The 23998-nt window shown below is 46.1% G+C and overlaps 1 pseudogene; it reads left to right on the top strand.

The window, feature by feature from the left end:
- The first annotated feature begins 789 nt into the window (after positions 1-789).
- On the top strand, positions 790-18752 carry LOC115121373 (basic helix-loop-helix transcription factor scleraxis-like; annotated as a pseudogene).
- Positions 18753-23998: the final 5246 nt, after the last annotated feature.

Here is a 23998-nt window from a genome sequence, read left to right as displayed (position 1 = left end):
GATATTACCTTTCAACAGCCGTCTCGTGTTGCCCTAACCTCACGTTAGTGCCACGCTAGTCAAATCAGCCAAGGCAGTGCTTTCTCATACCGTAGAACACTGAGATGAAGACAATAGTCCAGAACTGTGCTGTTGTGCTATTTGAGAACGAGAGGTGTGAAACAGTTGACATGAAATCAATAGGCTTCTGTGTAGATGGTGAAGTGGAGAAGGAGAGGAGAGGAGAGGAGAGGAGAGGAGAAGATGAGAGGAGAGGAGGAGAGAGAGAGAGAGAGAGAGAGAGAGAGAGAGAGAGAGAGAGAGAGAGAGAGCATAAAGTAGTGGACCTTACCATCCAGCGTTCAGTGACTGTCTATCACATGTATTTGTTTTCATCATCATACAGACCACCTTTCTTTTCATCTTCCCAGCCCCAGTCCAACCCCAGCCCCAGTCCAACCCCAGCCCAGCCCAGACACTCAGAGAGTCTAACTCTATCTCTGAGATTTCTATAGAGCAGAGGGGGGAGTAGAGCAGAGCAGCAGGCCCTCCCATCGCCTACATAGAGCAGAGGGGGGGAGTAGAGTAGAGCGGAGCAGCAGGCCCTCCCACCGCCTATAAAGGACAGCCATACGGAGACACTCAGACAGAAATCACACGTGTATCTGTGTAGAGGCAGAGGGAGGCTAACAGCACACTGAGGGGAACTCAGAGGAAACAGACGCTCACAATATAGCCAGCCAGGAGTGAAGGAGGGGTCCACCTTGAGAGAGAGAGAGAGAGACAGACAGACAGAGAAAGAGAGAGAGAGAGAGATAGGTGAGAGAGTGAGACAGAGAAAGAGAGAGGAAGAGAGAGAGAGAGAGAGAGAGGTGAGAGAAGCAGAGAAAGAGCGAGAGATATCAAATAGTGATTTAATCTGAGTGTCTTGATCTCTTTTGTCCAAGGATTAAGTAGAGGATCTACAGTACTGGGGGATCTGGTCTTTCTACAGGTCTCTATATGAGAGAGGAGTCTCCCACCTGTCTTGTAGATCTGGACTGATGTCTTTTACGATGGTGCGTACGGCTCCCCCAAGCCGCTTCCTCTTCTCCGACATCAGCATGATGTCAGAGGACGAGGAGGAGAACGGCGGCAGCGAGAGCTCGGGCTCCGACTCCCAGAAGTCCTCCTTCCGTCTCAACGGCGGCTCCAACGGGTTTCAGATCAAGGTGGGAAGCAGGAAGAGGAAGTTCTGCGGAGTTGCCGGGAGGCTGGCGGGGTCCCCGATGGTGGCAGGGGCCCCGGTGGTGGAGGTGCGGCAGAGGAACGTGGCAAACGCTCGAGAAAGGGACCGCACCAACAGCGTGAACACGGCCTTCACTGCCCTGAGGACCCTCATCCCCACCGAGCCAGCCGACAGGAAGCTGTCCAAGATCGAGACTCTGCGGCTGGCGTCCAGCTACATCTCCCACCTGGGTAATGTGCTGCTGGTGGGCGGCGTGTGGGGATGGGCAGCCGTGCCACACCTCCACACCCCCATTCCACCACCACACCCTCAACAGTCTCAGCCCCTCGCCCGGCCGGGGCTCAGAGAACCAGCCCAAACACATCTGTACTTTCTGCCTCAGCAAGCAGAGGAAAATGGTGAGTGCCACTGGAGGGGCAGAGCTACTGTATGACTGACAGGAGAGTGGTATGGTGTGGATGTCAAGGGTCTTATTGGTTGAAATCCTCCCAGAGACAAATAACTAAACTAGGCCGTTCATGGAGTCCCTTTAAGTGGCCTTTCAACTTCCAAACAAACTATTTTAGAGCTAGTTCTGGGTTCTTATTTCAGGTCAATCTGTCATTGAGAAAATGAGAATTTCACTGTGGGCTGCGTCTTGTGGCCGAACTCCTCATGACTAAAGGCTGGGTTTTAGCCCCACGTTATTTGGATAGTCTATATTAGTTCAAACTGTCACCAAACTATCATTAGTTTGATCATAAGAATATTAGGTAGGTTATGGAAAAAAGTTAGGGAAACACTTGGATATATTCACCCTCTTCAATGCTGCCTTTTCGTTCAAATCAGTGTAATACTATAATACTGTAGTTATTAATAAGGAGCCAATTTCATCCTAACCTGACCGTTGCACATCTAAGCTCATTTATGTGGGAATGGTTGACATGTGGCAGCCTCCCCGCAGTGTGAAATCTACACCTCTGTTCCCTACCACTGGTGGAGTCGATGGGATCAGTCAGAGCAGAAACACTGAAGTACAACCTCAACTCTCATTACATTAGACCTGCATAATATATTCCATTTAGCAGGCGCTTTGTCCCCAAAGTGACTTACAGTAGTGCGTACATACATGTTGTTATGGGTGGTCCAGCAGGACTCAAACCCACGGTCCTGACATTACAAGCACCATGCTCTAGGACCTGCATCAGCCCCAGGATGAGTGTCCTAGATGAGGACTGATTGTTGACGTCAAGAGAAAACAGTGAGGACTAAGCCGTTGGTTTGAACCTTGTGAACTGGACCAGATCCTTACTCCAGGTGGAAAGTGAGCGGTAGAGAATCGTGTATCATCAAAGTATAAATGAGCTAACCTGTAAGAATTCATCCATGCAGTACTCACAAATTTGCCTGACGACTCATCCTGAATTTAGTTACTCTACTCTGTCGATCACTGCATACGTTCATCTTGGAGAAGAAATGATAGTGAGCCTGGTGTTTGGCCGGAGCAATGTGAATGAGTTGTCAGACAAGTCACAAATACCCTGGACAAAATAACTACTACAAGCATACAGTCAGCCAAAATAGTCCCATCTGGAGATAGTATTTAAATAGTCTTGAGGACTGCTGGAGACATGTGAATCTCAGTGCTGGGTGAATGATGGAGATGTGCATCATGCCTTAATCTGAGGCTGTTCTCCTCCTCATTCCTTCTGCTGTTAACCACCTTGCCGTTACAACTCTGAGTCCCTGTCTCAAGTGGAACCCTATTCCCAGTGGTGAAAAACGTACCCAATTGTGATACTTGAGTAATGGTATAGATACCATAATAGAAAGTCACCCAGTAAAATACCACCTGAGTAAAAGTCTAAAAGTATTTGGTTCTAAATATACTTAAGTATCAGAAGTAAATGTAGAAGTAGAAATTATTTCAAATGTCTTCTTTTAAGCACAACAGATGGCACAATTTTCTTGTTTTTAAAATGTATGGATAGCCAGGGGTACACTCCAACACTCAGACATCATCTACCTATAGCCAGGGGCACACTCCAACACTCAGACATCATTTACCTATAGCCAGGGGCACACTCCAACACTCAGACATCATTTACCTATAGCCAGGGGCACCACTCCAACACTCAGACATCATTTACCTATAGTCAGGGGCACCACTCCAACACTCAGACATCATTTACCTATAGCCAGGGGCACACTCCAACACTCAGACATCATTTACCTATAGCCAGGGGCACACTCCAACACTCAGACATCATTTACCTATAGCCAGGGGCACACTCCAACACTCAGACATCATTTACCTATAGACAGGGGCACACTCCAACACTCAGACATCATTTACAAAAGATGCATTTGTGTTTAGTGAGTCTGCCAGATCAGAGGTAGTAGGGGATGACCATGGATGTTCTCTTTATAAGTGCATGAATTAGACCATGTTCCTGTCCTGCTAAGCATTCAAAATGTAAGGAGTACTTTTGGGTGTCAGGTAAAATGTACGGAGTAAAAAGTACATTATTTTCTTTAGGAATGTAGTGGAGTAAAAGTACAGAAACTCCCAAAAATTTGTTAAGTAGCACTTTAAAGTATTTGTACTTAAGTACTTTACATGAAAGCCTATGGTCAACAGTAGTGCCTTATATAGGGAACAGGGTGCCATAGTCCCTAGTTCTCTGGTCAACAGTAGTGCATTATATAGGGAACAGGATGCCAGAGTCCATAGTGCTCTGGTCAACAGTAGTGCATTATATAGGGAACAGGATGCCAGAGTCCATAGTGCTCTGGTCAACAGTAGTGCATTATATAGGGAACAGGATGCCAGAGTCCATAGTGCTCTGGTCAACAGTAGTGCATTATATAGGGAACAGGGTGCCAGAGTCCATAGTGCTCTGGTCAACAGTAGTGCATTATATAGGGAACAGGGTGCCAGAGTCCATAGTGCTCTGGTCAACAGTAGTGCATTATATAGGGAACAGGGTGCCAGAGTCCACAGTGCTCTTGTCAACAGTAGTGCATTATATAGGGAACAGGGTGCCAGAGTCCATAGTGCTCTGGTCAACAGTAGTGCATTATATAGTGAACAGGATGCCAGAGTCCATAGTGCTCTGGTCAACAGTAGTGCATTATATAGGGAACAGGATGCCAGAGTCCATAGTGCTCTTGTCAACAGTAGTGCATTATTTAGGGTACAGGGTGCCAGAGTCCATAGTGCTCTGGTCAACAGTAGTGCATTATTTAGGGAACAGGGTGCCAGAGTCCATAGTGCTCTGGTCAACAGTAGTGCATTATATAGGGAACAGGATGCCAGAGTCCATAGTGCTCTTGTCAACAGTAGTGCATTATATAGGGAACAGGGTGCCAGAGTCCATAGTGCTCTGGTCAACAGTAGTGCATTATATAGTGAACAGGATGCCAGAGTCCATAGTGCTCTGGTCAACAGTAGTGCATTATATAGGGAACAGGATGCCAGAGTCCACAGTGCTCTTGTCAACAGTAGTGCATTATATAGGGAACAGGGTGCCAGAGTCCATAGTGCTCTGGTCAACAGTAGTGCATTATATAGGGAACAGGATGCCAGAGTCCATAGTGCTCTTGTCAACAGTAGTGCATTATATAGGGAACAGGGTGCCAGAGTCCATAGTGCTCTGGTCAACAGTAGTGCATTATATAGGGAACAGGGTGCCAGAGTCCATAGTGCTCTGGTCAACAGTAGTGCATTATATAGGGAACAGGGTGCCAGAGTCCACAGTGCTCTTGTCAACAGTAGTGCATTATATAGGGAACAGGGTGCCAGAGTCCATAGTGCTCTGGTCAACAGTAGTGCATTATATAGGGAACAGGGTGCCAGAGTCCATAGTGCTCTGGTCAACAGTAGTGCATTATATAGTGAACAGGATGCCAGAGTCCATAGTGCTCTGGTCGACAGTAGTGCATTATATAGGGAACAGGGTGCCAGAGTCCATAGTGCTCTGGTCAACAGTAGTGCATTATATAGGGAACAGGGTGCCAGAGTCCATAGTGCTCTTGTCAACAGTAGTGCATTATATAGGGAACATGGTGCCAGAGTCCATAGTGCTCTGGTCAACAGTAGTGCATTATATAGTGAACAGGATGCCAGAGTCCATAGTGCTCTGGTCGACAGTAGTGCATTATATAGGGAACAGGGTGCCAGAGTCCATAGTGCTCTGGTCAACAGTAGTGCATTATATAGTGAACAGGATGCCAGAGTTCATAGTGCTCTGGTCAACAGTAGTGCATTATATAGGGAACAGGATGCCAGAGTCCACAGTGCTCTTGTCAACAGTAGTGCATTATATAGGGAACAGGGTGCCAGAGTCCATAGTGCTCTGGTAAACAGTAGTGCATTATATAGGGAACAGGATGCCAGAGTCCATAGTGCTCTTGTCAACAGTAGTGCATTATATAGGGAACAGGGTGCCAGAGTCCATAGTGCTCTGGTCAACAGTAGTGCATTATATAGGGAACAGGGTGCCAGAGTCCATAGTGCTCTGGTCAACAGTAGTGCATTATATAGTGAACAGGATGCCAGAGTCCATAGTGCTCTGGTCGACAGTAGTGCATTATATAGTGAACAGGATGCCAGAGTCCATAGTGCTCTGGTCAACAGTAGTGCATTATATAGGGAACAGGATGCCAGAGTCCACAGTGCTCTTGTCAACAGTAGTGCATTATTTAGGGAACAGGGTGCCAGAGTCCATAGTGCTCTGGTCAACAGTAGTGCATTATATAGGGAACAGGATGCCAGAGTCCATAGTGCTCTTGTCAACAGTAGTGCATTATATAGGGAACAGGGTGCCAGAGTCCATAGTGCTCTGGTCAACAGTAGTGCATTATATAGTGAACAGGATGCCAGAGTCCATAGTGCTCTGGTCAACAGTAGTGCATTATATAGGGAACAGGATGCCAGAGTCCACAGTGCTCTTGTCAACAGTAGTGCATTATATAGGGAACAGGGTGCCAGAGTCCATAGTGCTCTGGTCAACAGTAGTGCATTATATAGGGAACAGGATGCCAGAGTCCATAGTGCTCTTGTCAACAGTAGTGCATTATATAGGGAACAGGGTGCCAGAGTCCATAGTGCTCTGGTCAACAGTAGTGCATTATATAGGGAACAGGGTGCCAGAGTCCATAGTGCTCTGGTCAACAGTAGTGCATTATATAGGGAACAGGGTGCCAGAGTCCACAGTGCTCTTGTCAACAGTAGTGCATTATATAGGGAACAGGGTGCCAGAGTCCATAGTGCTCTGGTCAACAGTAGTGCATTATATAGGGAACAGGGTGCCAGAGTCCATAGTGCTCTGGTCAACAGTAGTGCATTATATCGTGAACAGGATGCCAGAGTCCATAGTGCTCTGGTCGACAGTAGTGCATTATATAGGGAACAGGGTGCCAGAGTCCATAGTGCTCTGGTCAACAGTAGTGCATTATATAGGGAACAGGGTGCCAGAGTCCATAGTGCTCTTGTCAACAGTAGTGCATTATATAGGGAACAGGGTGCCAGAGTCCATAGTGCTCTGGTCAACAGTAGTGCATTATATAGTGAACAGGATGCCAGAGTCCATAGTGCTCTGGTCAACAGTAGTGCATTATATAGGGAACAGGGTGCCAGAGTCCATAGTGCTCTGGTCAACAGTAGTGCATTATATAGGGAACAGGATGCCAGAGTCCACAGTGCTCTTGTCAACAGTAGTGCATTATATAGGGAACAGGGTGCCAGAGTCCATAGTGCTCTGGTCAACAGTAGTGCATTATATAGGGAACAGGATGCCAGAGTCCATAGTGCTCTGGTCAACAGTAGTGCATTATATAGGGAACAGGGTGCCAGAGTCCACAGTGCTCTTGTCAACAGTAGTGCATTATATAGGGAACAGGGTGCCAGAGTCCATAGTGCTCTGGTCAACAGTAGTGCATTATATAGTGAACAGGATGCCAGAGTCCATAGTGCTCTGGTCAACAGTAGTGCATTATATAGGGAACAGGATGCCAGAGTCCATAGTGCTCTTGTCAACAGTAGTGCATTATTTAGGGTACAGGGTGCCAGAGTCCATAGTGCTCTGGTCAACAGTAGTGCATTATTTAGGAACAGGTGCCAGAGTCCATAGTGCTCTGGTCAACAGTAGTGCATTATATAGGGAACAGGATGCCAGAGTCCATAGTGCTCTTGTCAACAGTAGTGCATTATATAGGGAACAGGGTGCCAGAGTCCATAGTGCTCTGGTCAACAGTAGTGCATTATATAGTGAACAGGATGCCAGAGTCCATAGTGCTCTGGTCAACAGTAGTGCATTATATAGGGAACAGGATGCCAGAGTCCACAGTGCTCTTGTCAACAGTAGTGCATTATATAGGGAACAGGGTGCCAGAGTCCATAGTGCTCTGGTCAACAGTAGTGCATTATATAGGGAACAGGATGCCAGAGTCCATAGTGCATGCATATATAGGGAACAGGGTGCCAGAGTCCATAGTGCTCTGGTCAACAGTAGTGCATTATATAGGGAACAGGGTGCCAGAGTCCATAGTGCTCTGGTCAACAGTAGTGCATTATATAGGGAACAGGGTGCCAGAGTCCACAGTGCTCTTGTCAACAGTAGTGCATTATATAGGGAACAGGGTGCCAGAGTCCATAGTGCTCTGGTCAACAGTAGTGCATTATATAGGGAACAGGGTGCCAGAGTCCATAGTGCTCTGGTCAACAGTAGTGCATTATATAGTGAACAGGATGCCAGAGTCCATAGTGCTCTGGTCGACAGTAGTGCATTATATAGGGAACAGGGTGCCAGAGTCCATAGTGCTCTGGTCAACAGTAGTGCATTATATAGGGCACAGGGTGCCAGAGTCCATAGTGCTCTTGTCAACAGTAGTGCATTATATAGGGAACAGGGTGCCAGAGTCCATAGTGCTCTGGTCAACAGTAGTGCATTATATAGTGAACAGGATGCCAGAGTCCATAGTGCTCTGGTCAACAGTAGTGCATTATATAGGGAACAGGATGCCAGAGTCCACAGTGCTCTTGTCAACAGTAGTGCATTATATAGGGAACAGGGTGCCAGAGTCCATAGTGCTCTTGTCAACAGTAGTGCATTATATAGGGAACAGGGTGCCAGAGTCCATAGTGCTCTGGTCAACAGTAGTGCATTATATAGTGCACAGGATGCCAGAGTCCATAGTGCTCTGGTCAACAGTAGTGCATTATATAGGGAACAGGATGCCAGAGTCCACAGTGCTCTTGTCAACAGTAGTGCTTTATATAGGGAACAGGGTGCCAGAGTCCATAGTGCTCTGGTCAACAGTAGTGCATTATATAGGGAACAGGATGCCAGAGTCCATAGTGCTCTTGTCAACAGTAGTGCATTATATAGGGAACAGGGTGCCAGAGTCCATAGTGCTCTGGTCAACAGTAGTGCATTATATAGTGAACAGGATGCCAGAGTCCATAGTGCTCTGGTCGACAGTAGTGCATTATATAGGGAACAGGGTGCCAGAGTCCATAGTGCTCTTGTCAACAGTAGTGCATTATATAGGGAACAGGGTGCCAGAGTCCATAGTGCTCTGGTCAACAGTAGTGCATTATATAGTGAACAGGATGCCAGAGTCCATAGTGCTCTGGTCAACAGTAGTGCATTATATAGGGAACAGGATGCCAGAGTCCACAGTGCTCTTGTCAACAGTAGTGCATTATTTAGGGAACAGGGTGCCAGAGTCCAGTGCTCTGGTCAACAGTAGTGCATTATATAGGGAACAGGATGCCAGAGTCCATAGTGCTCTTGTCAACAGTAGTGCATTATATAGGGAACAGGGTGCCAGAGTCCATAGTGCTCTGGTCAACAGTAGTGCATTATATAGTGAACAGGATGCCAGAGTCCATAGTGCTCTGGTCAACAGTAGTGCATTATATAGGGAACAGGGTGCCAGAGTCCATAGTGCTCTGGTCAACAGTAGTGCATTATATAGGGAACAGGGTGCCAGAGTCCACAGTGCTCTTGTCAACAGTAGTGCATTATATAGGGAACAGGGTGCCAGAGTCCATAGTGCTCTGGTCAACAGTAGTGCATTATATAGGGAACAGGGTGCCAGAGTCCATAGTGCTCTGGTCAACAGTAGTGCATTATATAGTGAACAGGATGCCAGAGTCCATAGTGCTCTGGTCGACAGTAGTGCATTATATAGGGAACAGGGTGCCAGAGTCCATAGTGCTCTGGTCAACAGTAGTGCATTATATAGGGAACAGGGTGCCAGAGTCCATAGTGCTCTTGTCAACAGTAGTGCATTATATAGGGAACAGGGTGCCAGAGTCCATAGTGCTCTGGTCAACAGTAGTGCATTATATAGGGAACAGGATGCCAGAGTCCACAGTGCTCTTGTCAACAGTAGTGCATTATATAGGGAACAGGGTGCCAGAGTCCATAGTGCTCTGGTCAACAGTAGTGCATTATATAGGGAACAGGATGCCAGAGTCCATAGTGCTCTTGTCAACAGTAGTGCATTATATAGGGAACAGGGTGCCAGAGTCCATAGTGCTCTGGTCAACAGTAGTGCATTATATAGGGAACAGGGTGCCAGAGTCCATAGTGCTCTGGTCAACAGTAGTGCATTATATAGGGAACAGGATGCCAGAGTCCACAGTGCTCTTGTCAACAGTAGTGCATTATATAGGGAACAGGGTGCCAGAGTCCATAGTGCTCTGGTCAACAGTAGTGCATTATATAGGGAACAGGGTGCCAGAGTCCATAGTGCTCTGGTCAACAGTAGTGCATTATATAGGGAACAGGGTGCCAGAGTCCACAGTGCTATTGTCAACAGTAGTGCATTATATAGGGAACAGGGTGCCAGAGTCCATAGTGCTCTGGTCAACAGTAGTGCATTATATAGGGAACAGGGTGCCAGAGTCCATAGTGCTCTGGTCAACAGTAGTGCATTATATAGTGAACAGGATGCCAGAGTCCATAGTGCTCTGGTCGACAGTAGTGCATTATATAGGGAACAGGGTGCCAGAGTCCATAGTGCTCTGGTCAACAGTAGTGCATTATATAGGGAACAGGGTGCCAGAGTCCATAGTGCTCTGGTCGACAGTAGTGCATTATATAGGGAACAGGGTGCCAGAGTCCATAGTGCTCTGGTCAACAGTAGTGCATTATATAGGGAACAGGGTGCCAGAGTCCATAGTGCTCTTGTCAACAGTAGTGCATTATATAGGGAACAGGGTGCCAGAGTCCACAGTGCTCTTGTCAACAGTAGTGCATTATATAGGGAACAGGGTGCCAGAGTCCATAGTGCTCTGGTCAACAGTAGTGCATTATATAGGGAACAGGGTGCCAGAGTCCATAGTGCTCTGGTCAACAGTAGTGCATTATATAGTGAACAGGATGCCAGAGTCCATAGTGCTCTGGTCGACAGTAGTGCATTATATAGGGAACAGGGTGCCAGAGTCCATAGTGCTCTGGTCAACAGTAGTGCATTATATAGGGAACAGGGTGCCAGAGTCCATAGTGCTCTTGTCAACAGTAGTGCATTATATAGGGAACAGGGTGCCAGAGTCCATAGTGCTCTGGTCAACAGTAGTGCATTATATAGTGAACAGGATGCCAGAGTCCATAGTGCTCTGGTCAACAGTAGTGCATTATATAGGGAACAGGATGCCAGAGTCCACAGTGCTCTTGTCAACAGTAGTGCATTATATAGGGAACAGGGTGCCAGAGTCCATAGTGCTCTGGTCAACAGTAGTGCATTATATAGGGAACAGGATGCCAGAGTCCATAGTGCTCTTGTCAACAGTAGTGCATTATATAGGGAACAGGGTGCCAGAGTCCATAGTGCTCTGGTCAACAGTAGTGCATTATATAGTGAACAGGATGCCAGAGTCCATAGTGCTCTGGTCGACAGTAGTGCATTATATAGGGAACAGGGTGCCAGAGTCCATAGTGCTCTTGTCAACAGTAGTGCATTATATAGGGAACAGGGTGCCAGAGTCCATAGTGCTCTGGTCAACAGTAGTGCATTATATAGTGAACAGGATGCCAGAGTCCATAGTGCTCTGGTCAACAGTAGTGCATTATATAGGGAACAGGATGCCAGAGTCCACAGTGCTCTTGTCAACAGTAGTGCATTATTTAGGGAACAGGGTGCCAGAGTCCATAGTGCTCTGGTCAACAGTAGTGCATTATATAGGGAACAGGATGCCAGAGTCCATAGTGCTCTTGTCAACAGTAGTGCATTATATAGGGAACAGGGTGCCAGAGTCCATAGTGCTCTGGTCAACAGTAGTGCATTATATAGTGAACAGGATGCCAGAGTCCATAGTGCTCTGGTCAACAGTAGTGCATTATATAGGGAACAGGGTGCCAGAGTCCATAGTGCTCTGGTCAACAGTAGTGCATTATATAGGGAACAGGGTGCCAGAGTCCACAGTGCTCTTGTCAACAGTAGTGCATTATATAGGGAACAGGGTGCCAGAGTCCATAGTGCTCTGGTCAACAGTAGTGCATTATATAGGGAACAGGGTGCCAGAGTCCATAGTGCTCTGGTCAACAGTAGTGCATTATATAGTGAACAGGATGCCAGAGTCCATAGTGCTCTGGTCGACAGTAGTGCATTATATAGGGAACAGGGTGCCAGAGTCCATAGTGCTCTGGTCAACAGTAGTGCATTATATAGGGAACAGGGTGCCAGAGTCCATAGTGCTCTTGTCAACAGTAGTGCATTATATAGGGAACAGGGTGCCAGAGTCCATAGTGCTCTGGTCAACAGTAGTGCATTATATAGGGAACAGGATGCCAGAGTCCACAGTGCTCTTGTCAACAGTAGTGCATTATATAGGGAACAGGGTGCCAGAGTCCATAGTGCTCTGGTCAACAGTAGTGCATTATATAGGGAACAGGATGCCAGAGTCCATAGTGCTCTTGTCAACAGTAGTGCATTATATAGGGAACAGGGTGCCAGAGTCCATAGTGCTCTGGTCAACAGTAGTGCATTATATAGGGAACAGGGTGCCAGAGTCCATAGTGCTCTAATGGTCAACAGTAGTGCATTATATAGGGAACAGGATGCCAGAGTCCACAGTGCTCTTGTCAACAGTAGTGCATTATATAGGGAACAGGGTGCCAGAGTCCATAGTGCTCTGGTCAACAGTAGTGCATTATATAGGGAACAGGGTGCCAGAGTCCATAGTGCTCTGGTCAACAGTAGTGCATTATATAGGGAACAGGGTGCCAGAGTCCACAGTGCTATTGTCAACAGTAGTGCATTATATAGGGAACAGGGTGCCAGAGTCCATAGTGCTCTGGTCAACAGTAGTGCATTATATAGGGAACAGGGTGCCAGAGTCCATAGTGCTCTGGTCAACAGTAGTGCATTATATAGTGAACAGGATGCCAGAGTCCATAGTGCTCTGGTCGACAGTAGTGCATTATATAGGGAACAGGGTGCCAGAGTCCATAGTGCTCTGGTCAACAGTAGTGCATTATATAGGAACAGGGTGCCAGAGTCCATAGTGCTCTGGTCGACAGTAGTGCATTATATAGGGAACAGGGTGCCAGAGTCCATAGTGCTCTGGTCAACAGTAGTGCATTATATAGGGAACAGGGTGCCAGAGTCCATAGTGCTCTTGTCAACAGTAGTGCATTATATAGGGAACAGGGTGCCAGAGTCCACAGTGCTCTTGTCAACAGTAGTGCATTATATAGGGAACAGGGTGCCAGAGTCCATAGTGCTCTGGTCAACAGTAGTGCATTATATAGGGAACAGGGTGCCAGAGTCCATAGTGCTCTGGTCAACAGTAGTGCATTATATAGTGAACAGGATGCCAGAGTCCATAGTGCTCTGGTCGACAGTAGTGCATTATATAGGGAACAGGGTGCCAGAGTCCATAGTGCTCTGGTCAACAGTAGTGCATTATATAGGGAACAGGGTGCCAGAGTCCATAGTGCTCTTGTCAACAGTAGTGCATTATATAGGGAACAGGGTGCCAGAGTCCATAGTGCTCTGGTCAACAGTAGTGCATTATATAGTGAACAGGATGCCAGAGTCCATAGTGCTCTGGTCAACAGTAGTGCATTATATAGGGAACAGGATGCCAGAGTCCACAGTGCTCTTGTCAACAGTAGTGCATTATATAGGAACAGGGTGCCAGAGTCCATAGTGCTCTGGTCAACAGTAGTGCATTATATAGGGAACAGGATGCCAGAGTCCATAGTGCTCTTGTCAACAGTAGTGCATTATATAGGGAACAGGGTGCCAGAGTCCATAGTGCTCTGGTCAACAGTAGTGCATTATATAGGGAACAGGGTGCCAGAGTCCATAGTGCTCTGGTCAACAGTAGTGCATTATATAGGGAACAGGGTGCCAGAGTCCACAGTGCTCTTGTCAACAGTAGTGCATTATATAGGGAACAGGGTGCCAGAGTCCATAGTGCTCTGGTCAACAGTAGTGCATTATATAGGGAACAGGGTGCCAGAGTCCATAGTGCTCTGGTCAACAGTAGTGCATTATATAGTGAACAGGATGCCAGAGTCCATAGTGCTCTGGTCGACAGTAGTGCATTATATAGGGAACAGGGTGCCAGAGTCCATAGTGCTCTGGTCAACAGTAGTGCATTATATAGGGAACAGGGTGCCAGAGTCCATAGTGCTCTTGTCAACAGTAGTGCATTATATAGGGAACAGGATGCCAGAGTCCATAGTGCTCTGGTCAACAGTAGTGCATTATATAGGGAACAGGATGCCAGAGTCCATAGTGCTCTGGTCAACAGTAATGCATTATATAGGGAACAGGGTGCCAGAGTCCATAGTGCTCTGGTCAACAGTAGTGCATTATATAGAGAGCAGGGTGCCAGAGTCCATAGTGCTCTGGTCAACAGTAATGCATGGAATGTATAGAATGTATGAATGTATAGAATGTATGCATGTATAGAATGTATGAATGTATAGAATGTATGAATGTATGCATGTATAGAATGTATGAATGTATAGAATGTATGAATGTATAGAATGTATGTATGCATGTATAGAATGTATGAATGTATAGAATGTATGCATGTATAGAATGTATAGAACGTATAGAATGTATGCATGTATAGAATGTATGGAATGTATAGAATGTATGAATGTATGCATGTATAGAATGTATGAATGTATAGAATGTATGTATGCATGTATAGAAGATATGCATGTATAGAATGTATAGAATGTATGTATGCATGTATAGAATGTATGCATGTATAGAATGTATGAATGTATAGAATGTATGTATGCATGTATAGAAGATATGCATGTATAGAATGTATAGAATGTATGTATGCATGTATAGAATGTATGCATGTATAGAATGTATGCATGTATAGAATGTATGCATGTATAGAATGTATGAATGTATAGAATGTATGCATGTATAGAATGTATGCATGTATAGAATGTATGCATGTATAGAATGTGTGAATGTATAGAATGTATGTATGCATGTATAGAAGATATGCATGTATAGAATGTATAGAATGTATGTATGCATGTATAGAATGTATGCATGTATAGAATGTATGCATGTATAGAATGTATGCATGTATAGAATGTATGAATGTATAGAATGTATGCATGTATAGAATGTATGCATGTATAGAATGTATGCATGTATAGAATGTATGCATGTATAGAATGTATGCATGTATAGAATGTATGTATGTATAGAATGTATGCATGTATAGAATGTATGCATGTATAGAATGTATGCATGTATAGAATGTATGCCTTAGATTTGCAACATAGAATGAATATACAATGTTTGACTAAGGCAGCTAACCATCAGAAAGAGGATGACAATGTGAAAATACTCTTCACTATCAGGAAGGAATCATATTTATACAATTCATGAAGAAATAGTTCAGATTTATAATGCTGTGAATGGTTTTAATTCAAAGTTCAGCGACTATAAAAGTTTTACAACAGTATAATTGGTCATTGGATTTGGACTTTTGGAAACATAGACATATGAAAACAGATTCTGAACATATATCCCAATAATGAATCCAGAATAAATGTATCCTGGAAGTAATTGGACATTGTTAGAATCCTACAGAATAAACCAGCTAATGAGATAATTGCCCTTTAAATGATTGATCCAGTGCTGAACCCTGTATTCATTCTGCTGCTGGTATTTGAACCAGATTGAGCTAGCTCTTTTAGCTCTTTGATGTGATGCTTAAAGTAAAACTGGTCTCCATAACAGCTCTCACTTCTTTCTCCCATTAAGGCTGTCCCAAATGGCACCCCATTTCCTTTAAAGTGCTTTACTTTGTACCAGGACTCATAGGGCTCTGGTCAAAAGTAGTGCACTATGTAGGGAATAGGGTGCCATTTGGGACACAGACCCAGTGCTCATTACTCCCAGAAAAACACCCTTCAGCAGCCACTCGTTTCTTTGTTTCTAAAGAAGAAGAATATAATTAAATGAAGCATATGTGAACTATTCAGTATATAATACGAGTGCAGTTTTGTCTTTTCAACACATTTCAAGACCTGCAGAGTGGGCTAATGAGCTATTGTAGACTGTAGAGAGAGAACACTGTATAAAGTAAAACATCATTGTCTCTTCAAGGTTTTCACAAGTGTTGTTACCCTCAACTGAGGCATAAAATGTATGAAAATAAAGTCATACATGCTTAAGCTATAGCTATGACTTACTGTGTAGGAGAATACATGCCTCAACCATATCATGCCTATCAAGTGTACTTTATCAAACTTCATACTATACTCTCTATTCCATTTAGACAGAGCATGGCCAGCATTTATGAATACTGTATATTCTAGCTCTAGATTTATAGAATTATAAAGTGGAAAAACCCAGTAAATCTATAGTCTCCATATCAAGGTTAGAATGCCTGGGATCTTGGCTTCATGGGATCTAGTGATGATGCTTGGCAGTGAACACTCCCATTACAAACCAGGCTTCCCCTTAGGGTCCAAACATTACAGCAACATTGGTCCAGCCCAGTACCTTTAGTTAAATGGATACTGGATATTGAGTATTAAACCAAATGCAAACTCAGAAGCGCTGGTGACACTTCATAAAAACGTTTATGAGTAAGCCATTATAAATACTTGTACATTTTTACCAATATTGAAATACTTATTTATAAATAGTTGATTAAATTGTTTAATAATCATGCTTATTCATGAAAGTTATGATAAAGTGTTACCAATCGAAAAAAATCGAAGTGAATGTTTTGTGTTCAGAGGAAGCTTGTTGTTGACTATTGCGTTCCCTCTTTTTTCTTACCTTTATTTTACTAGGCAAGTCAGTTAAGAACACATTTTTATTTTCAATGACAGCCTAGGAACAGTGGGTTAACTGCCTGTTCAGGGGCAGAACGACAGATTTTGTACCTTGTCAGCTAGGGGATTTGAACTTGCAACCTTTCGGTTACTAGTCCAATGCTCTAACCACTAGGCTACCCTTCCGCCCCTGCGTGGACTCATAGGGCTCTGCTGTGAGCAGTACTAATAGTATGTACTCTAAATGGCACCCTTTTCCCATAGTGCACTACTTCTGACCAGAGCCCTATGAGTCCGCGCACTATAAAGTGAATAGGGTTCCATTTGTGACGCAGCATAGAGTTGAGTGCTGTGCAGTGCTGCTGCTCCTGTGACTGTATTCCACCTCATGCCTTGTATTGTATTCAAATGATCTTCACTGGGTATTTTATCATGGACAGACATATGGAAGTAGTTAAAGACTAATCCAACACGAAACAGGAGTCAGTCCTAAAGGGCACATTAAATAAATGAGCGCATTTAAATTAATTGTCATATTAATGTAATTAGATTATCAGCAACAGGATCGTTATAAAGACAAATTAAATTGAATAGAGCTTGATTAACTCTATGCAAAGGAGTTGTGTCACGCTGCATGAGGCAAATGGTGGTCACACCAGATACTGACTGGTTTTCTGATCCACACCCCAACCTTTTTTTAAACGGTATCTGTGATGAACAGATGCATATCTGTATTCCCAGTCATGTGAAATCCCTAGATTATCTCCTCATTAATTTATTTCAATTGACAAATTTCCTTATTTGAACTGTAGTCTTTGAAATTGTTGCATGTTGCGTTTATATTTTTGTTCAGTGTATTAACATTCTGTCAGTAGCCATAAGATTTCCCCAAAAGCTTCAGTAAGAAAACTGACCAGAGCTTGTTTTGAAATCTGATTAGACTCCATTTGACTCCAGGAGCATTGATTAGGAGCTCCAGCTCCAGCTCCCGCTCCCGCTCCCCCGCTTAGCTCACATACGGTACGGCCTAGCTCTGACTCAAGAAACAATGCCATTCGTATAACTTACAACCTCCTCACCAAAGCGAATGGACGTAATGCAAGCCAGGTGTGTCACAAAACACAGAGAGGTGAGAAGGGAAAATATGAGGCTCTGCTTGCTGTTCCCTGGGCTGGCTTCCTGGCCAGACAACCTGGAACCCAAGGAAATAACCACAGGAGAAAATCAAGGGTGCTCTGTTTTGATAGAACAGACAAATGCTAAACATCCCATTCTGATTCAAACCCTTTATTTTTTACTCTGTTGGCCTAGATTACAATGATGTCATTGTGACTGCAGACTGAAAAATAAGGTGAAATGGAGAGCTGGGCTACATCAGTTCATGCATCTAATCTAAGGGTGCGTCCCAAACGACACCCTATTCCCTATATAGTGCACTACTTTTGACCAGAGTCCTATGGGACATAGTCAAAAATAGTGCACTATTAAGGGGATAGGGAGTCATCTTCAGTGGGTGAAAACCAGGAGGTCTGATGATGTTTTCTCTCTTTCAGAACAAAGACAGAGACAGAAAAACAACTGTAAGAAGATAACGCCTGAAGGACAGAAACATCCAGAGGATAAATATCCAACACTATTGTGAAGGATCAGTTTACTTTGCCTATTCTTCAAATGAAAGTTGTAATTACAGTTGTGTACTTAATAAGAATACAATATTTGTATCATGTATATATATATATATATATATATTGAAAGCACAATGGTGTATTTAAGACCATGGAGGATTTGATATGTGTGTTAAGGGAGGATGTGGCAGCAAAAAGTCCATGATATATAGACTCATGACCATTTAGTTCATATCTATCCTTAAACTACTGGGCATTATAATGAACAGGCAGAGGAGGACAGCTATTTCAACAGCTGCAGCCCAAATGGCACTATATTCCCTATATTGTGCACTACTTGGGCTCTGGAAACACAAATGACTCGTTACTGAAACTTCCACGGACTTCAGAGCACCCAAATATGACATAACACAACTCTAGAACCCTCCCTGGACTGTATGCCCTTCACTCTCATCAATACGTCCTGGATGTTCATGTTATTGATGTTAAACATATTGTGCTATTACGCTGATGGATCTGAAGTGTACTGGCTGAATCATGGGAGAAAGGCAACCCTTTAGGAAGAATCAGCAGTAGTTCAGTACCATGCAGACCCCGACATCCCCCACCCTTTCATCAATTACCAATCAGATGGATTTCTAAAGCTCTTCTCTTTTTACATCAACAGTTGTTACAGAGTGCTTTTCAGAAGCACAAGCACAGCCCTCAGCCTCAGACAGTGGTGATGGTGACTGGCAGAGCAGAGGAACAGATCCTAGATTACATCTGCAGGTAGAGCTCTGGAAGTCTGCCTGTCCCGTCCCCTGACTGTCCTCTCGTTTACCTTTGGAATTCCATGTGCTACCTCCGTCTCTCTTCCTCTTCTCCTGCGTTCTTCCTTCTTTTTCCCAGGAGCGCTACTGACTCACAGGCTCTGTTCTGATGGCTTTACAATGTGTGCAGGGTTCACTCAGATTGTCCTCTGTCCTGCATCTTTGCTGCTTCCTTTTCTATCCGCCATCCGTGACCCCTGTTTGAAGAAGAAGAAGAGGTCCACTTCATTGTGCCATATCCATGGATGTCCAACTGCTCCTTGTCTTGTCCCTTTTGTCCGACCCCTCCAAAGACTTACACACACATACAGTGGTTTGAGAGCTCTGACAGATTTCGGTCCACCTCCTGAAAAATCATCAAGATCTTTTCATAAATAGTTGAACATTTGGAAATCTGGGCCAATGTTGTGTATTGTTTATGTGTTTTTGTATTGTTTGTACATATAAAAATATGTTTTATGCTAATGCTCCTTTTCGTGTTATATCATGTGGTCTTCGGATCACAGTTAGTGCAAATCTTTGAAGTCAAATATCTATTATGTTGCCATAGTAGCTAGGTGGCTAGATTGTCTGAACTGCTTGTGTGGAGCAGCTTCATAGAACACCAAACCTCTCAGATCATCACCAGTGACATCAGCTAAGAAAACACAGTCCATAAGGACATCTGGTTTGGGTTGATGATACTCTCTGCCCAATGGAAACCCAGTGACCTGTGGACAGTTTAATCAGACCATATAACCCACATCTTTCCCTTCTCTTTACTTAATCTATCATCCAAAAACAACAAACGGTCATCATCTGTCTGCCCCTGGACTAGTGGAAAGAACCTAACTAGACTAGACTAGACTAGACCACCGGTGACAAACAGTGTTAATGGGTTATTAGGACCACCGGTGATGCTGCTGGAGTGACAGACAGTGTTGATGGGTTATTAGGACCACCGGTGATGCTGCTGGAGTGACAGACAGTGTTGATGGGTTATTAGGACCACCGGTGATGCTGCTGGAGTGACAGACAGTGTTGATGGGTTATTAGGACCACCGGTGATGCTGCTGGAGTGACAGACAGTGTTGATGGGTTATTAGGACCACCGGTGATGCTGCTGGAGTGACAGACAGTGTTAATGGGTTATTAGGACCACCGGTGATGCTGCTGGAGTGACATACAGTGTTAATGAGTTATTAGGACCACCGGTGATGCTGCTGGAGTGACAGACAGTGTTAATGGGTTATTAGGACCAGCAGTGATGCTGCTGGGGTGACAGACAGTGTTAATGGGTTATTAGGACCACCGGTGATGCTGCTGGAGTGACAGACAGTGTTAATGGGTTATTAGGACCACCGGTGATGCTGCTGGAGTGACAGACAGTGTTAATGGGTTATTAGGACCACCGGTGATGCTGCTGGAGTGACAGACAGTGTTAATGGGTTATTAGGACCGCCGGTGATGCTGCTGGAGTGACAGACAGTGTTAATGGGTTATTAGGACCATCGGTGATGCTGCTGGAGTGACAGACAGTGTTAATGGGTTATTAGGACCACTGGTGATGCTGCTGGAGTGACAGACAGTGTTAATGGGTTATTAGGACCATCGGTGATGCTGCTGGAGTGACAGACAGTGTTAATGGGTTATTAGGACCACTGGTGATGCTGCTAGAGTGACAAACAGTGTTAATAGGTTATTAGGACCAGCAGTGATGCTGCTGGAGTGACAGACAGTGTTAATAGTTGATCAGGACTATCAGCTGCTTGCTCAGATCAATAATCACTCCGGGACACAGATGTACAATTCCTACACCAAATAAGTATTATTGGTAACACTTTACTGTAGGTGTCCTTATGCATGCATTCATAAAGCCTTTTATAACAGCCATATAACACATTATAACATTTGTCATGAGCTGTCAAAAGTAGTTTTAAATAGCATGAGATGTTATAACACCGGTTATAATGGGTGTTAAAAATGACTGAACATACTGTTGACGTACGCTCTAATGTCAACTATTACTTACAACTGCTACTATACAGTCTGCCTGACAACTTATGTCATATATTATTACATACTACATAAGAGTCTACATACCAGATGTTATAGCAGGGTGTTATCTCATTTACAACCTCTCTGTCACAGTGAATGGAAAGATGGGCATCATAACCATGTCATATGCCCTTATAGAGGGTGCATAGACACCTTAAGTAAAGTGACATTAGGTGTTATAGAACTATGAATGTGCTTATACCACAGAATGAGTTGATAGTATCACAAAACATTACCATTCAAAGGATCTCCAAGAAACATGGACAAATGGGAGCATTGATGTACTTACTCATAATAATACAAACAAGGGCCACACAGAGTGATTCTTGGTTGTCTTAAGAAATTCTACTTTGCAACAAAGTTTACACCTCACACACATGGTTATGGGCTTAAAGAATAATACACCTGTACCATGTCAGATACACAATTATAATGTCTTACATTTTGAGTTTGCATCCCAATATTACACTTTATATACAGTACCAGTCATAAGTTTGGACACACCTACTCATTCAAGTTTTTTCCCCCTATTTTCTACATTGTAGAATAAGTTGAAGACTTTAAAACAACACATATGGACGCACATCAAAACAATAGGGAGGATCCGGGTGGGCGTCTGTCCATGGTGGCGGCTCCGGCGCGGGACGTGGACCCCACTCTATCAATGTCTTAGTTCCTCCCCCTCGCGTCCTAGGATAGTCCACCCTCGCCGCAGACCATGGCCTAGTAGTCCTCACCCAGAACCCCACTGGACTGAGGGGCAGCTCGGGACTGAGGGGTAGCTCGGGACTGAGGGGAAGCTCGGCACTGAGGGGAAGCTCGGCACTGAGGGGAAGCTCGGCACTGAGGGGAAGCCCGGCACTGAGGGGAAGCCCAGCACTGAGAGGAAGCTCAGCACTGAGAGGAAGCTCAGCACTGAGAGGAAGCTCAGGCAGGTAGTTGGATCCGGCAGATCCTGGCTGGCTGGCGTATCTGGAAGAGTCTGGTTGACTGGCGGATCTGGAAGAGTCTGGTTGACTGGCAGATCTGGAAGAGTCTGGTTGACTGGCAGATCTGGAAGAGTCTGGCTGACTGGAAGATCTGGAAGAGTCTGGCTGACTGGCGGATCCTGGCAGACTGACGTATCTGGAAGAGTGGCTGACTGGCGGATCTGGCTGCTCCATGCTGACTGGCGGCTCTGGCTGCTCCACGCTGACTGACAGCTCTGGCGGCTTCTTGCAGACTGGCAGCTCTAGCGGCTCCGTGCAGACTGGCAGCTCCTTGCAGACTGGCAGCTCCTTGCAGACTGGCAGCTCCTTACAGACTGGCAGCTCCATGCAGACTGGCAGCTCTGGCTGTTCCATGCAGACTGACAGCTCTGGCTGCTCCATGCAGACTGACAGCTCTGGCTGCTCCATGCAGACTGACAGCTCTGGCTGCTCCATGCAGACTGGCAGCTCTGGCTGCTCCATGCAGGCTGGCAGCTCTGGCTGCTCCATGTAGGCTGGCAGCTCTGTCTGCTCCATGTAGGCTGGCAGCTCTGGCTGCTCCATGCAGGCTGGCAGCTCTGGCTGCTCCATGCAGGCTGGCAGCTCTGGCTGCGCTGAACAGGCGGGAGACTCCGGCAGCGCAGGAGAGGAGAAAGGCTCTGGACGTATCTGGAAGAGTCTGGCTGACTGGCGGATCTGGCTGCTCCATGCTGACTGGCGGCTCTGGCTGCTCCGCGCTGACTGACAGCTCTGGCGGCTTCTTACAGACTGGCAGCTCTGGCGGCTCCGTGCAGACTGGCAGCTCCTTGCAGACTGGCAGCTCCTTGCAGACTGGCAGCTCCTTACAGACTGGCAGCTCCATGCAGACTGGCAGCTCTGGCTGTTCCATGCAGACTGACAGCTCTGGCTGCTCCATGCAGACTGACAGCTCTGGCTGCTCCATGCAGACTGGCAGCTCTGGCTGCTCCATGTAGACTGGCAGCTCCTTACAGACTGGCAGCTCCATGCAGACTGGCAGCTCTGGCTGCTCCATGCAGACTGACAGCTCTGGCTGCTCCATGCAGACTGACAGCTCTGGCTGCTCCATGCAGACTGGCAGCTCTGGCTGCTCCATGCAGACTGGCAGCTCTGGCTGCTCCATGCAGGCTGGCAGCTCTGGCTGCTCCATGTATGCTGGCAGCTCTGTCTGCTCCATGTAGGCTGGCAGCTCTGGCTGCTCCATGCAGGCTGGCAGCTCTGGCTGCTCTATGCAGGCTGGCAGCTCTGGCTGCGCTGAACAGGCGGGAGACTCCGGCAGCGCAGGAGAGGAGAAAGGCTCTGGCTGCGCTGAACAGGCGGGAGACTTCGGCAGCGCAGGAGAGGAGAAAGGCTCCGGCAGCGCTGAACAAGCGGGAGACTCCGGCAGCGCAGGAGAGGAGAAAGGCTCTGGCTGCGCTGAACAGGCGGGAGACTCCGGCAGCGCAGGAGAGGAGAAAGGCTCCGGCAGCGCTGAACAGGCGGGAGACTCCGGCAGCGCAGGAGAGGAGGAAGGCTCTGACAGTGCTAGACAGGCAGGAGACTCCGGCAGCGCTGGAGAGGAGGAAGGTTCTGGCAGCGCTGAACAGGCGAGGCACACTGAAGGCCTGATGCGTGGTGCTGGCACTGGTGGTACTGGGCCGAGAACATGCACAGGAAGCCTGGTGCGGGGAGCTGCCACCGGAGGACTGGTGTGTGGAGGTGGCACTGGATAGACCGGACCGTGCAGGTGCACTGGAGCTCTTGAGCACCGAGCCTGCCCAACCTTACCTGGCTCGATGCCCAATCTAGCCCGGCCAATACGAAGAGCTGGTATGTACCGCACCAGGCTATGCACCCGCACTGGAGACACCGTGCGCTCCACAGCATAACACGGTGCCTGCCCGGTCTCTTTAGCCCCCCGGTAAGCACAGGAAGTTTGCGTAGGTCTCCTACCTGGCGTAGCCATACTCCCTGTGAGCCACCCCCCCAATACATTTTTGGGGCTGACTCTCGGGCTTCCATCCGCGTCGCCGTGCTGCCTCTTCATACCAGCGCCTCTCCGCCTTCCCCGCCTCCAGTTCTT

The sequence above is a fragment of the Oncorhynchus nerka genome, unplaced genomic scaffold (genome assembly GCF_034236695.1).
Source record: "Oncorhynchus nerka isolate Pitt River unplaced genomic scaffold, Oner_Uvic_2.0 unplaced_scaffold_1138, whole genome shotgun sequence".
Taxonomy (NCBI): domain Eukaryota; kingdom Metazoa; phylum Chordata; class Actinopteri; order Salmoniformes; family Salmonidae; genus Oncorhynchus; species Oncorhynchus nerka.
Note: the sequence above shows the minus strand (reverse complement) of the source record. Positions and strands in the feature narration are given on the sequence as shown.